This window comes from Hesperophylax consimilis, chromosome 7 (genome assembly GCF_061612785.1).
Source record: "Hesperophylax consimilis isolate HC1 chromosome 7, BYU_Hcon_1.0, whole genome shotgun sequence".
NCBI classification, from domain to species: domain Eukaryota; kingdom Metazoa; phylum Arthropoda; class Insecta; order Trichoptera; family Limnephilidae; genus Hesperophylax; species Hesperophylax consimilis.
In genome coordinates, this window is record NC_142842.1 from 34,117,679 (window position 1) to 34,134,936 (window position 17,258).

Here is a 17,258-nt window from a genome sequence, read left to right on the forward strand (position 1 = left end):
TGAGTTTGGAGAGCGACCGAAAGTAGGTATATAATATTGGCTAGGCTCATATAGCGAAATGATCACGGTTTTTGATGACGGTCATGAGTTGGTTTTACTCCGGTCCTCGAAATTGCATAACGCGCGTAAAGAAGTTTCACTTCAAAAAAATATTTTTGTGAACAAATCATTCTAACTTGTTCCATATATTGCTTTACTCTGCTTTCTTTACCGGGTATTATAATAATTATTTTTTGTTCTAGTTCAAACGACAACATGCCACCTATTAAGCTATTATTTGTAGATTACTTATTGCGTATCAATTTGGTGCATTAAATTAACCCTGCAATGCGTTCTGCGTCAATAAATTCTTAAATTAAACTACACACGTGTATGTAGTAGAATACAGATCGCATATGCGGCTGAAGAAACTCCACGAACACCGAAGAAAGATGTATTTATTTATAGAAGTTATCAAAAAAACAAACAGCATCTCTGCGTCTTGAAACTAATTCTGGAGCTTCTTTAGAAAAATAACAATGATATATCTATGCATTTATATATTATGAGTATTATGACATTTTTGGTCAATAACGCATTATTTGATCCTTTTCTGGACCTTATTGCATTATTATTTTATTCTATTATCGATGTCCTGCGGCTTACTAACATATCTACTAGAGGTGGTTTTCAGTTTATTTTCCAAAATAACCGAAACTGCCTCGGTTTGTCCAATTAAACGGTTATTCTAAACTGTTAATGTTACTCTAAACTGTTCATACATGCCATTACTTTTTTTGACTAAGGATTTAACCGTCATCCACAGGAACTGGCTCTTAACTGCTGTGACTTTAATAATGTCTTTTAAAACATTTTTTTTTGCTGACTATTGTTTTGAGCTAACAATTGAACCAAATCGCAATCGGGTAGGTCGGGGATTTATTTCGTATATTAACTTCTTAATGTGGGTACGTGATTGCCACCAAGTTGACAGAATGCTTTGTGGTTTATATTTTTAAAAAAATTAACCTATAATTACATGGCTAAGATTTAATCAAAGATTGCAATCAGGCTCTTCCAAGTACTTATCTACATTTACACAGAAAATATGCACTAAAAATGCTAAAATATTCGCAAAATGCCAGTGCTCCCATGACCGCAAAGTCACTGGGATTAGGTATGTTGGGTTAATCTCATTTTTGAAATTAGTAGATAGTTGGAACCGTTTTTTTGTAACGTTTAAGTTCTGAAACGGTTGTAACAGTTTCGCAGAATTTGGGATAACCGTTTAAAAAACGGGTAATTACGCCCGCGATAAGACCGCGCCTAGTGATTTCAATAGAATACAATTTGTTTAAGGCCAAGTATAATAGGTACCCTGTTCAGAACGAAACTACAACAATGCCCCCCAGCGGAGGAACTCGGTTTCACTAGCCATTTAAAGACAGTTCTGTACTAAAAAAGTTCTGTTGAAATTCGTAAGATGTCACTAATTATAAGTGACTTATATTGTATGTTGTTATTTGATTTTTTAAAACACTTTCCCACTGCAGAAGGCTCCGCGCTGACACAAAAAATACAATAGGTAGGTACATCAATGGGCTCTGACCGTAATAAAAAAAAACGTGCTTGAAGACTATTCAAGAGTAAAAAATGCATGTTTTGAAGGATAACAAAAAAAATGCTTTTTGTTAGCTTTTTAATAAGGATCATAGAAGAAAACAACGGTGCCTAAGTAAATAATATGTAATGCTTTATTAAAAACAATTTCATGACACAAGTAAAAATAAATTACTACTAAATTGCTACTTATAAATTCACATATTTATAAGCAGCATGTGATAAAAAAAATTAAAAATTATAAAAATATGGGATTCGAACCCGGGTCCTGCATAACCAGTGTCGAACTCTCTGCCTCTAGACCGCGAAGAGAGGTATCTTGCGCGACGAGAACCGCGTATACGACGTGTACTCCTCAATTGACTTGTCCCGCGCAATTTTAAATTTTGAAAAACTCACTTACGGCTGTGTTTTTTACTAAAAAAACTTGTCACGCACGTCTGCGAGGGTAATTAGTCGCGTTATCGGCCTTGAGTCACTTGACGGTCATGAGTCGGTTTTACTCCGGTCCTCGAAAATGCATAACGCGCGTAAAGAAGTTTCACTTCAATATGTAAAAATCGTATGTAAAGTACATTAAATTTGAAATAAAAATTATGAACGTATATAGCATGTACCAAATAAGAATCAGCTAAGCACACCTCACAATAAATGTAATATTATTTTACTTATACAATAAAAAAATGTGAAGACGAATCGTATCAACCTAACTCGATGAACATCTCTGATGCCTGTCCTCAAAATCAATGACAAAACATATTTACATAATATACACAAGTGTGTGTGCGCATGTCCGCGTCGAAAACTAACACATGTATAAACACGTGCACAGCAAGACCGTTCGTCAATTTATAAAAAAATACTGGCAAACTTCTTCGTATATACAAGTAGGTATTATCTTCGCTGACTGATGACACGCAAGATTTTGTTGAAAATTCCAAGGGTCGTTCCGTGATTAACGCCATCTGTTGACATATTTAAAAATAAGCCTTCAGTTCTAATTTCTGCCGTGGTAGCTGAATTAATGTCGCCACTTTACGGCAAAATAATTTATTATTTTAATAAACTCGAAACTCTTAAACAAATGGTAATTTAAAAATGTGAAAATAATTTTAAAAAGTGGAAAAAAATAATAGAAACTATTCCTCGTTCCTTTTTTTAGAATAAATTTAACCAAAGTTTAGTAAACCGCATTTACAAAAACATTAAAGATAGTGCCTAGGAAATAATTATACCACAACCTTATTTTTTTATTTTTTTTTTTTATTTCTGAACGAAGTCTTGAAGAAAAACCTTCAAGGTATTTTTTGAGGATATTCAAAATTTAAAATATTTTTTGAACAATACGAAAGGACGGCCATAAAAAGGTCATATTTCTGATTTAATTTTGATAAATGCTAAGTCTGTATTAATAATAAAAATAAATAAAAAAAAAATTTCCGGCTAAGAACATCATATTTACCGTATTGCGTAATAATATTTTCATTATTTCGAATTGATAAATTGTAGCCCGTCATCCCACTGGGAATCAAAAATAAACGGAGACACTTCGCAGAAAAGTCTCACACTGGGTGCGCTGCAAACCGTATTGAATTTAACTTTTCTGCGCAGAGTCTCTAGTTTGTGTCGATTCTATACCTACCCAATGGGACGATGGGCTTAAGCAGCCCTTGAAAAACTTTACTCAACATAAGCTGTCGATAGAAAATTCTTTCGCCCGAAACTCTTTCTCCCATAACTATGTCGCCGACCATTGATACTAAACGCTTTCACCCGAAACTAACCGTTGCTTCAAGACGCTTTTATCGCAACCATTTTCTTTTAGAATACATCTTTTTGAATTTCACTTTTGTATTCGATAATGAATGAATGAAAATCTTCGCACTTCTCGACATCCAATCGAGCTGAAACTCGGCAGATAAACTCATTGTGCACTGAAGCATAAAATGAGGAGTATGTATTATCACTGAAGAGATAATCAACTCGAAGTAAGCTATTTGTCCTTACTTTTGGGGAAATCGATCGAACATTTTCAAAATCCGAAAATCTTTCTTGAACATATAAACAATTTCACTGACCTAACTGGGACCGAGGAGTCTTCTATCAAATCAGACGGTGTAAATTACATTTCTTGTGCTTTTTTGTTCGGTAGGTATCATAGATATACTTACACGGGTAAGTAGCAAATAGGTAACATAATTATTTTGTGAAGGAATTCGGACATGCACCTCTGGTCACTGCATATTTACCGCTATTTTAAGCACCATCGATTCTGAACGGTGGACTCTCGTCAGGGCGATATTGAGAGTATCAATATTTAAATGCAAAGCGAAATACTCATTTGAATGATGTTAGGATTTGAACTAAACCGCGCAGAAAAGTCTCACAATGGACTGCGCTGTAAACCGTTACCTTACTTTCTGAATTTACTTTTCTGCGCGGCGGCCTGAAGTGGCGCGCGGTACCGCCGCAGGGTACGTAATGGACTACCTAATGTCTTGCGGCGTGTCTCGATTATCTATATAAATAAAAATGTTACGTTCGTTTGTTCAAAATTTGAAATCTCCGAAAGTTTTTCATCCATTGCTTTAAAATTTTGACACAACTTTGCATTCGAATACGCGTGTGTTTTTATACCTATATTATATTGATGACACCTGTGACTAGGGTTGCCAGATGGTCCAGTTAAAAAAACCGAACATTTTTTATCAAAGAGTACCCCCTTTGATTTTTTTGGTACAATTTGTAGAAAAATCAAAGTGTCCTTTGATGATCATCAATCATAAATTGATCATGATCAATCATAAAGGGAGAAGGGAAGAAAAAGGGACAAGACTGTACACATAAATTGTAACATATTCAACAGATTTAGTGCTGATTCATCGTTGAAAAACCCACACCACATATCAATGGATTTTCCTTCAAGTGAAAGAAAAATACTTTGAAGTGCAGCCAGTTCCTCATAAAGATTTTCAGGATGAGTTTGCTGCTTCCATGGGGACAGTGATCATATTTCAATTAGTTCATCTAACGTAGGTAATATTCCGCGTTCAATATCCAAGCAACTGAAAGTTTTGAAGGTGGGTATTGTTTTCAAAAGGGTAACACTTTTCAATATAGGCCAGTGCTCGTTGGTAAAAGTTAACAGCGTTTTTGGTAAATTCTCTTACTTGATCGTCTGAATACTACCACCCGCCAAAATCACTTACGGCTTTTGATCTGTAAATTCCCTCATGAGTGAGGTATATATTTATCGCATATTTAAAAATGAAACGGACATTCTATTGTCTGGTTTTCCACAATTTTCTAAACCATTTTACCCGTGACAACCCTACCTGTGACAGGTAAAAACATGTTTTTTTAAAAACAGCGTATTTTATGTTGGATGTAAAAGCAACAGGCGCTATTGTTTCTATATTTGAACAGAAGGACTGAATCATAGCAACGTGTGGCGGGGTATAGCTAGTACAAAATAAATCAAAAAAAAATATATATATTTCATTATGTGAAGTTCGGGAATAAAATTGGAAAAAAAAACTATTTTGAACCACCGGTACCGGTACGGACTTTACAGTCCCTGTGCAGAAGGCCGTGTCTATCAGATTAGGGACAATAATTAGTGTACACTTGTACACACATTACAGTAGTGGCGCGTAATGATTGTATTGTGCTGAAACCAACCGCTTCCGCTTATTGAACATTTTTACTCCAGTGGCTGTGAAAATTTTATCAAGTGGAGCTAAAATTTTTCATTACAATGGCAAAACCGAATAATATTGTGAGGTAATGCTTGAAAACAACATTTAACATTTACTAAAGTGCATTGTCTATTCCATACAGTTTTTATTGTTGATTCATATCCTCTAGGAAAAATAAAATATTGTGCCCCGTTCTTATAAAGGAGCTAGAATTTATAAAATAAGTTCTGATGTAGGTACCTATCAGTAATTTTTGCAATGGTTGGCTTTTTTTCAGGGCTTCTACCAGAGAGCAACTTTTAACGGATATAGAAGTAAGTGAGAACATCAGACAGACAGAGGGTTAATATTAAGAAAATTACTAGTAATAACAAAGGATATATTCCAACCGTCCAATGACGGTGTACATCAGTGTGTTATTTCACATGATCTTCATTAGGGTAAATATATAACATATGTTGTAAGCTCTTAATTAATACCTCCCTAATTGAGAATAACTCGTGGTTATAGGGATTTAGCATCATATACCGTCTAAGTTAATTAAATACTGTATGTATTAGTAAATACATCAGAAGTACAGGAATGAACACCGTGTAATACATAATGTGACAATTTTTTTTTCAATGATTTATTTACTCAGTTGTTTTTACATAGTGTCTTTCAAAACTGAGTAGTATTCAGTTTGATTGTAAGAAATCTCTAATTTTTACAATTTTTCAATGTACAAAGGTATTATCACTAATTTTTTCTAACAATTAACTTTAATTTATTCATTGATACGTATTGTATCTTGATAATTGGATTTAGGTTTTAATTACATAAATATATTTCTTTACGTGATGCATTATACAAAATTTTTGCAGTATACTAAAATTAGGTTTGATTTCTACGACGTCCATTTTATAGTCCTATTATGTATTATACGGAGGTAGAAAGACCTGATTTTATAGTATTATGTATTATACGGAGGTAGAAAGACCTGATTTTATAGTATTATGTATTATACGGAGGTAGAAAGACCTGATTTTATAGTATTATGTATTATACGGAGGTAGAAAGACCTGATTTTTGTTTTATTTTGGAGATCTCTCTCTTTTTATGTCTTCAGGTAATGCTTTAAGTTTACTACGGAGAAAGTAGTACCAGAAATGGAGTAGCCATAGTACTACAGCAAAGGTTTCATGAAAATGTGATAAAAGTAATAGCACCCAATGATAGAATTATAATGTTAAAACTGGTAATATGTAACGCTATTTACAATATCATTTGTGCATATGCACCACAAATGGGATGTGATAGAGAAGAAAGAGACAGTTTTTGGGACAAGCTGGAAGAATTAATCCAAAAAATTCCAGAAAATGAAGCTATCATGATGGGGGCAGATATGAATGGGCATGTGGGGATGTCAAATAGTGGCCATGATACTAGCCATGGCGGCTTTGGATATGGAGCACGAAACGAACTAGGAGATGAGCTACTAAATTTCTCAGATGCATACGGTTTCACTATCGTGAACACATTCTACCAAAAGAAACCAGAACATCTCATAACCTACAAAAGTGGAAATGCTGCAACACAAATAGATTATTGGTTATGTAGAAACGAAATGATAAAAATGCTCAGAGACTGTAAAGTTATCCCTGGTGAACCCCTTGCAACACAACATCGCCTACTATTGCTGGAATTACATTTAACTAGACATAAATTGTATAAGGACAAGATAAAACCAACAACCAAAATTAAGTGGTTCAATATCTCAAAAGAAAACGGAAAACAATTAACGTCAAAACTCCAAAACTGGATGCTTGAAAATCTCCAAAATGAAGAGACACAAAACCTAACTGAAATGTGGAAAGCATTTGAACAGGTATGTTTACAGGAAGCCAAACAACATCTGGGAGTCTCCAAAGGTAAACTGAAAATAAAAAAGGAATCATGGTGGTGGACAAACGAGGTGCAAAAATGTGTAAAAGAGAAGAAAACTGCTTTCAGAAACTGGTCACAATGTAAGTGCGATAACGAGAAAGAGCAACTCCGGATAGTGTATAAGCAAATCAAAAAGACAGTAAAGAAAATAGTTGCCTCTGCACAACATGAGGCATTGAGAGAGCTGTATGATGACCTAGAAACACCCAACGGAGTGCAAAGAATATACAAAATCGCAGCACACAGGAGAGAAAGGGCCAAATCTATTAGAACACCCAAATACATAGAAAACACTGACGGTGAGTTGATCACATACGAAATCAAAATATGTGAAAGATGGAAAGATTATTATTCTACATTACTGAACGAAGAATTTCCAAGAACAATTCATGTGTCAGAGAAACCAGTGCTGGGGCCAGTTGAAGAAATCACTCCGACAGAAGTTAAAGTAGCCATATCACAAATGAAAAAGGGGAAAGCAGTGGGGCCAGACAATATTCCAGCCGAATTATGGAAAGAGTGTGGGGAAGTGGGACATAAATGGCTGTGCAACCTGTATAATAAAGTACTGACCGGAGAACCAATGCCAGAAAGCTTTAGGAAAAGCTATCTTCTTCCATTTTACAAAAATAAGGGAGACTCTAGGAAGTGCGACAATTATAGAGGGATAAAGCTTATGTCTCACACCATGAAAATATATGAGAGGATTATAAACACACGAATTAGGAATATTGTAAAAATACACGACGATCAATGCGGCTTTGTATCGGGGAAATCAACAATAGATGCTATTCAAACAGTCAGAATCATAGTTGAAACATATCGAGATGCAAAAAAAGATTTACACATGGTATTTATAGACTTGGAAAAAGCATTTGACAGGGTACCCCGAAGCCTGATATGGGCGGCATTGAGATCTCATAACGTACCAGAAGGATATGTGCTCTCCATACAAGATATGTATACAGACGTAGAAACACAAGTAAGATGCACATCAGGGATGTCACCAACATTTCCAATTAAAGTGGGGGTACACCAAGGATCTGTCCTCAGCCTATTGCTATTCATAATGGTCATGAATTACCTAACGAGTCAAGAAATGAACAGTATTCTCAAGACTATGCTTTTTGCAGATGATGTAGTACTGATAGAAGAAAATCATTGTGATCTACAAAATAGCCTGGAAAGGTGGAGAAAGATCCTGGAGGATAATGGACTAAAAATTAGCAGGAAAAAGACGGAATATTTGTATTTACCATTTGAAGACCCAAATGCTGTAACTCCTTCGATGCAATTGGATGGAGTAACATTAGCCAACTGTGACTCATTTAAGTATCTGGGCTCACTCATCCACAGAGACGGAGGATGTGCAGCGGATGTCAACCATAGGATAGGAGTAGGATGGATGAAATTTAGATCCGTAACAGGAATTTTGTGCGACACGAAAATGCCAATAAAACTTAAAGGAAAGACATACCAGACTATTGTATGGCTCCGAATGCTGGACTATGCACAACTCCTACTCTAGGCAACTCGAATCAGCAGAAATGCGAATGCTTAGATGGACGGCAGGAGTATCATTAAAAGATAAAATTAAAAGCTCACGCATTCGTGGTAGCCTGGGTGTCACTGACATAAACAGTAAGCTAGAGGAACGACAGTTAAGATGGTATGGGCACATAAGACGGAGACCACCAGACCACACAGTGAAGCAGGCAATGTCTATAGAGCTTCAAAGACAGTCATCCAGAGGTAGACCAAAGAACTCCTGGATGACCCAATGCTCCAAAATCCTACAAAGAAACGGCCTAGATGAAAGCGACACTCAGAACCGAAGAAGCTATAACCTAAGAACGAGAAGAGCCGACCCCAACAGCCTACCTAGGCAATGAGTTGGGATAGTGCTAGGTAGAAGAAGGTAATGCTTTAAGTATTTTACATATCTTCATCAAATAATTGTATGTATTGACTATTCGGAAGTGTTATGTATTTTGATTACATAATTGTTTTGACTGTCTAGAAATGTCACACATCTTGATCAGATATTTGTATGTCTGGAAATGTTACATATCTTCATAAAATAATTGTATATATTGATTTTCCGTAAGCGTTGCATATCTTGATTAAATAATCGTCTGGAAATGTTACGCATCTCGACTAGTTCATTATATTGATTATCTTGGATTTTACACATTTTACCTAATCTTAACCCGCCTCACAACTCTGCCCAGCGGGTGGCGATATAGTCCCTCCGTCTTTACAGTGTACAGACAGGGGCGTTCTTGTGAGTTGTTAAATAAAAAAACTTTAAAAACTCTTAATAACACTTTATTTTATTTTATGTGTATACTGCACGAGAGTTCCAACTACTCCCAACCGTCTGAAGCTAGTGAGACTATTGCATCCCAAATTATGTTATTTTGTGGGGCTCGAGATAGTGGGGAGGGGAATGATATGGGAAGAGGAAGGTGGGGGAGGACCTGGGTATTCAGATCTGGTCACCAAACACGGCTAAAGGCATTTCAAGCAACGTTTCAATTCTGAATTATGGACTTACACTAGGGCGATACTGAGAGTATCTTCCACTTTGAAACTTGCCGCAAGTATACTATATATTTTACTTTATAAGACAAATCTCTAAAATGACATTACCAACGCTACTATAATTTGTAGGATTCAAAAGTGCTGGTACAGATTACGCTTAGTTCTATAAATGGAATCAGTACCTAAATATATCAATAGTACCCCAAACTTGTTGCCTAGATCATGAATCGTATTGGTAATGTAATGAATAAATGAATAAATTGTGAAATAACACAAATTCATCAAATAAAATTTACTTGCGCACGCCGGGATTTGAACCGGCAAGTAAAGCTTATCAAACTGTATATATTTATGTACCTTTACTACTTCTTGTAGATAAGAAGAGAATTAATTTTTTGAATTAATAGTGCCAAAACAGTTTGAGAATGCCCTAAGGCTACCAATTATCTAGCAAATTATCGGCTATTGTGTATGAGGTCGTGAATAATAAATTACTTGTTTTCATTATTTTTCTAATAATGAAAACGAAACAGGAAAACTAGGATGTTAACGTCCCTCTATTGTGATGTTTTCCCGTCTCCCCTTATTCTCGTTACTAACGGATTAATATTTTGCTCGTTTGATTTTCAACTTCCCGCGGTTTATCAACCCTTCAATCTTAACGAATTAATATGTCACGTTGTGTCAATTTTTTGTTTCGACAGGGATTAATTCATTGAAGGATCCTTTTAATTGGTTGTGGTAACTTTGGTTCTTTTTAGATGAGGCGTGTTACATTCTGTATGATTTGAAAATAAGACAATGACCGACTACCCTGATTTTAACTACCTTTTCCTACCTTGTTTGCTCGCCCAAACGTTTCCGGTTGCTGCAGTTGATAATGTGCTAATATAATGAGACAATTAATTACAAATTAAGTACATGAAATTCACTATAGACAATTCAATTCAAGATGCACAAGATTCTAAGTTAATGATTTGACTATGGATTGTTAGTTTTGTGAGTTATTTCTATGAGTAGGTATTTTCGGGAATAGCTAGAGACAAAACATGTGTTGCTTTCGATTGGTCTCCGTCCAAATCCCATCCATCAACGTGACCAGCTCGAGAGCAGCCAAGTTGATGGTCCAATCCCAACACCTCCAGAAATGAATTGAATATCGCTCAGCGACAGATGAGATAATGACATGTTTTGCCTCCTGCCGGAGGGTGATGAAGGTGGAATGTGGGTCCTTGGTGGTAGCTGTTGATGTTGATGTTGATGATGAATGATGAAGATTCATCTTATACCGTTAGGTACAAGGAGCTGCTCTGGTCCGGTGGCATGATAGCCTGGTGTCAGGAACCATTTGGGCCACGTGGGTAGCGCGAGGTTTAGGTCGCGTCAACCTCCCCCAAATCGATGATGAGTTGAGCTTCGCCAGCATGCCGAAAATTAGGAGTCCACTCTACTAACCTCAAACATAAACATATACTGAAGTGGTTTGCATCAGCAACGTCAGGAGTTCGGGAGTCCCGTGAACACCCCTCTGGTTTACGCTCGTAAAAATAATGATGAATTCAGCTTCAGTTTGTTCGACTTCGCCTCTGCAGTCACGCTACTCCAAATAGCTCCTGGCTCCAGTCCATACAGCTTCTCGTTCCAGTAGAGGTAATGACACATATTTATCATATGTACAATACAGAACATACTTCAAGTCTTTCGTCCACACTCAAAATAGTCATGTCAATATTTAATTTGGATGAGGGCGTCCATCCGACATAACGAATGTTTCCTAGACGGGAGATTTTACCCCACTTCAAAGTCATGGTCATTCGCTCTATCGTTTGTTACCCTCCGTTCGCTTCAAATATCAAAGAATGGTAGAAATTGATATCCTCGACTTCCGGCGCTAAGGATCAGGGATACTGGAATCATCAGGTCGTGAATCTGAAATCATCCGATCTCCGTCAGCTCAAACGGTTTCAGTCGGAGTCAATTTCCAACCTAATTCTGGATGACTTCTCCTCCTATAGTGGGGTAAGTACTTATTGAATTTGACAGGAAGGACGTCAGAAAGCGCCGAAACAACTTCATATTCGTCACGATCCCTTCGTTCTGTCAGCGAGAAAATCCTCACCATACGCCAGACAAGAATAGCATAGCCCTTATCCGCTTTGTTCCTTCGTCTACCAGCTAACTCAAGTAGGAAAGCCCATTAGCAATTTTCGTTCCCTTCGATCTGAACTCAGTGAAAGCGTCCTCTCACCAGCTGAAAATACTCGAAACAGGGGTCTATTCCGGGTGACTATCTAAGGCTGGTCCGCCAACACCTTCGACAGAAACCGGTGCTTTTACGGGAATAACTCAACCACACCAATAGCAGGGGAAAAAGCCGGCGCTGCTATACTAAAATAGACGTTATATCGGTATCCAGGGTTATCGACTTTGCTAACACAAGAGTCCCTATTAGGCAAGCCAATTACAAATTTCGTTCCCTTCGCTTTTGTCGCTTTGGTAAGATAGGACAGCCTACGGAAAATTCGTATACTTCGTCCCCGTCAAACCTATGAAAAATTAAAATCTCGCTTGATAGAATAGGAATGCCAGACAGATGAATTCTCCCGGCGGCTAGCTGTAACCCGCTGCGTTATCCCGATTCAAAATGAATGAAAAGAGTGATGTTTGAATAAGTTATATTTAATTAAATATATTTTATGAATTCCGTATAACCTAATCGTTAAATATTATTACTGGAGAATTATTAAATCATTTTAAATTGCGGAAAAAAAATTGTCTAGCTCATAAACAATGTCTATTGTTGGATGATCTAAAGCGGTTTCAGGGTAACCGTTCTTCGTCCCTTTTTTAATGTAAATGTCTCGTAATTTATGGCCTCCTTCGCTAACGGGTACCTATAGTGCTTAAGTTAACTACCCTTACTTCAAAATACAATTGGATTATTTGGTTTACATTAAGGAAATAAGTGTTAATAATTAGATTATAATAGACTTACCGATACATCTTAGTGTCAACAATCCAAATAATTATAAAAAAACAAACACAGTCACATGCAGAAAAACTCATGCTGTTAGAAAACCGCACCTTCTACACTAAATGATTTTAGCCGTGTTCGCGTCCCGACGATTAATTCTTGTTGACGCGCTTCTTAGTTTTTACTAACTCGACTATCTTAAAACGCTGACCGATCCTGATTATTCCTGACCGTCTCCCAGACCTTGAAACTCTGACCCCCTTGACTTTATTTCCCGCCTCCCAACGTCTTCAAAACCTGACTCTCTTGAACCGCTTTTTTCACCCTCGACTATCGACTTTCTTCTTCCGTTCTTCAACGCTAACTGTCCCGACCGTCTCCCCGCGCTTTCAAATCCAGACTATCAAAAACTGACTACCCGCCCGCGCTCCTTAACCACGACTATCGACTTCCTCCTTCCGATCTTCAACGCTGACTGTCTTGAACCGCTTTTTCTAACCACGACTATCGACTTCCTCCTTCCGATCTTCAACGCTAACTGTCTTGAACCGCTTTTTCTAACCACGACTATCGACTTCCTCCTTCCGATCTTCAACGCTAACTGTCCCGACCGTCTCCCCGCGCTTTCAAATCCAGACTCCCCCTCTCCAAACCAACCCCCCAAATCACCATATGCGATTTCTAATTTATGTTCTTTTGAATTCTGAATGCTTTTTGTTTTCAAAAGACAGAAATGCACTAAAGGAACACATCAATTATGGCCCTAGAACCTGTCACATTAATTTTAAATCGTTTCAAAACCAATAAATTGTTACTCCTCCAGTAAAATGTCTAACTCTTTGTTCAAAGGATGAAACTTGACTACCCCCAGTCCAGTGGCGTGTTGGCCCACCAGCATTTTAGCTCGGCTTACTATTATCAACCACCATCACGGAGGTCTCTGCCGATACAGTGCATGTTCCTATTTTTTTTTCTCTACCCTAATAAATCTAAACACTTGTTTTAAAATCAGTTGTCCAACATCTGGTAATCTCCTATGTCGTGAGACCAACTGAAAATTTCTTTCCCACCATAATAAATCAACAATAAAAAAAATTTATCCCAGGGCGAGTCCATCACACTATCAACCGAATTCCTGAGTATATTCTTAGTTTATCTACGTATGGTATTATGAATAAAAATCGTTTGGCAAACGGAGTCTAGAAACGGTCGATTTAAGCGCTGTTTTATTTTTTTTATTTTGCGAATATTTTTATATGAAAGAAAAAAGTTAATCAAAGGCAGTGGTGGTTTTTTTAAAGAAGCGAGTGCATGGTGAATTCCCTAACAATAAAGAAGAGTAAGATAAACATGATTTATAATATTACTACATTTTGAACAGCGCGCTAAATACTCATTAATAAAGTAATCCGCCCACAAGAAAATCCGACTGTTGTGTTCTCACAAACAGTTCCCCAACTCGTCGTGGAAGGAGATTATAAATAATTGGTTCTTTGTGATAAATCACGGATTCATTAATACTCCGCTTATTACAATGGTGACTCGACAGTCGACCTAACTAGAAGCTGGCTAAATGGAATCTGAGAACAGTAAGTTTGTCTGGGAGCATTCTCACTGGCCCTGGCGACTACTGGCCACTAGCTGCCATCTAACGGACTTCCACGCAAGCTCTATGCACTGCCCTCCACGAGTCCATCTGTGAAGCTCTTACTTCCCAACACCGACCATGGAAACCGATGTATGAAAAATGCCAAATACGACTTAAAATGTTTGATGACATATCCCATTCCTTGTATCAACACACACCAATAAAAAATTATAAGCCGTTATAACTGCAAATAAAACTACAAAAGTTCATTATGCACCACTTTGCATACAAGTCATTTGGCTTCAGTGCTATTTATGCAAAATTGCATCAAAAAATCGGTGTGATGTTTAGGAATTGAACCTAAATGCGTAATGCCTAAAGCATCAATCTTTCCATGACATGTTGAACATATTATTCGAATGGTTTCAATTACATATTTGTAAATGATCTTCTCTTAATCCAAAATTTGTCATGTTGTACTAAGTAAAAATAGGTGAGAAAGGAAAACATTTTTTGGGGCTACATTCGTGGATAAAAAAACAAAAATTTGTCCAGCTAGCTTGTTCCAGTCGATTTACTGTGCGCCGGTACAATTTTTCTAATGGTACCGGTGGTAAATATTTGTCAATCTGATACTAAAATGTAACTGACATAACGGCCCTACAAAAGTGTGTAACCTTCGTCAAATCTTTAAGCGTTGAATAGGTGTTTTTTTTTACTTTTTCTTATCTCGTTTAGCAACTCGTACTAGTTAATATTAGACTAGCTGAATCCCGCCACGCGTTTCTGTGGCTCAGTCTGTCTGTGTAGATAGAGAAACAATCGCGCGTATTGCTTTAACGTCCAACAGATGGCACTGTTTAAAAAAAAATTACCTGTCACAAGTGACATTAATATAATTTAGGTATAAAAATCACACGCGTATTACAATTCAACATAATATCAAAATTTCAAAGCAATCCTTGAAGAACTTTGAACAAACAAAGATTTAAATTTGTATTTATATAGATTTCAGCACCTTTTTCGTGCATTGGCTTTCAGCGTGTTAAGAAAGTTTGTTGTAAAGTCACTTTTCACGCAGGTATTTTTTAATCGGGTAGGTACCTACGTTATATGGTATTGACAAATTTGAACAATGTTTGTGATTTGTGTTGTTTATTATGTTTGATTCGTGTGACTTTTAAAAAAATATACCTACTATGATTCAGATTTACAAATGAATAATATGTTATAAAACATTCTTCTGACAATTACCGAGTTAGTAAAGGAATATTCTCGGGTCTAACTGGAGAGTTGGTTTATTTACTTATAATAGGTACAATAATATTGCAAATAGTAGGTAAAGTTACAAAAAATTCCAATAACTAAAATATTAGAAATATTAGACAGTAAATGAATAAGTGAAAAACATAGAATATATCTGAAAATATCAGTCTATTGGTTAAATATGAAGTTATGATATTTTTTTTTATTTAGGATTGTTTGCATTTTTTTCTACACAAGGTAATTTTTTGAATTTGGAATAGTTTTTCAATTTTTTATTACATCGGATAAATTTGGAATTTTTTCTCATTTTTTAAAAGGTTAAATTTTAAATTTGGAATGGTTTTTCCATTTTTTACTAGATCAGGTAAATTTTTAAATTTGGAATAGTTTTCTAATTTTTTATTACCTCAGTTAAATCGTTATACAGCTTTGGGTTTAAGTATTCGTAACGGTGGTGTGCAGCTGTCGTGTTGCATCTAGGTACACACTATATTATGTTCCCAGATGTTCGAGGTCTTACACTTCGCGTTGACGACCGTTCGGATTCGAAAAAAAGATAAAAATACCTTTTATTTCAAAAAGTTTTATAACCAGTAGGAACTTGAAATTATCAAAAAGTTAACTGGTTGGAAAACCTCTTGCTTTTTAAGAATAACTTAATCATTTTGTTTTGTTATCACTATCGGACACGAGTTAGTCTTATAAATGGTTTCCAGCGCAATTTATTTTTATTTTATTTATTTGCGTTATAAACAGTCTCTATAGATTCATATTTTACAGCGTTAGGAATTGTTTACATCATTGACCAATAAAATAACGATATTAAAATTTAAGACCTTACCAATACATACCAATATAATATGATCAGTTCATAAATCAATAATAACAACATTACACCATACTGCAACACCGACTGTACCGGAGCAAAGCCGGTAAAACAATTTATGTTTCCAAGAACCAAATTAATATTAACTGATAATGAAAAAGAAAGGGGCGTTTTTGGCCCGGAGCTTCACATTCCATTATTATTATTTTTTTTATATTTACTCCACACAGGAGGCCCTGAAGAAAATAATTTCCCTCAGGGCCTATGTCATCTTTGGGGATGCTGTGTGGAGGGAAATATATCAAAAGTCAAATATTTTAAAGTTTCGGAATATAATTTTAGATACTTACCAAAAATATTAAATAAATGACAAATTGGTTTGAACCAACAGCCAACATACAAGGTTGTGTAGTTCACGCTCGAACGCGCTCGAACATCGATCTTTGCTGGATTAAACTTTTTTTGCGGTAACTAGATATCTAGTCCGCAGTGGCGGATTAACCCTAAGGCAAAGTAGGCACGTGCCTAGGGGCGCCAGTTACAAAGGGGCGCCGGCGGGCGCCCCTAGAATTAAAAAAAAAATATATATAAACTTAATTTTGTAAGTAAGTATGCACCTGCTTACACAATATAAAAGATTATTTACTTCTGTAGAGATGCAGAGCTTCCAAAGCATACTCGCCTTCTTGATTATTCCTCCATGCCTCCATCGCATGATTTTTTAATAGAAGACCGCTCGCTCGTGGATTCGTTCGCGGGCGTTGCTAGATTGCAGGGCAAAGGGCGCAGCGGGGGCAGGGGCTAAGCGGCCGGCACCGGACTTCCGAACGGATGACG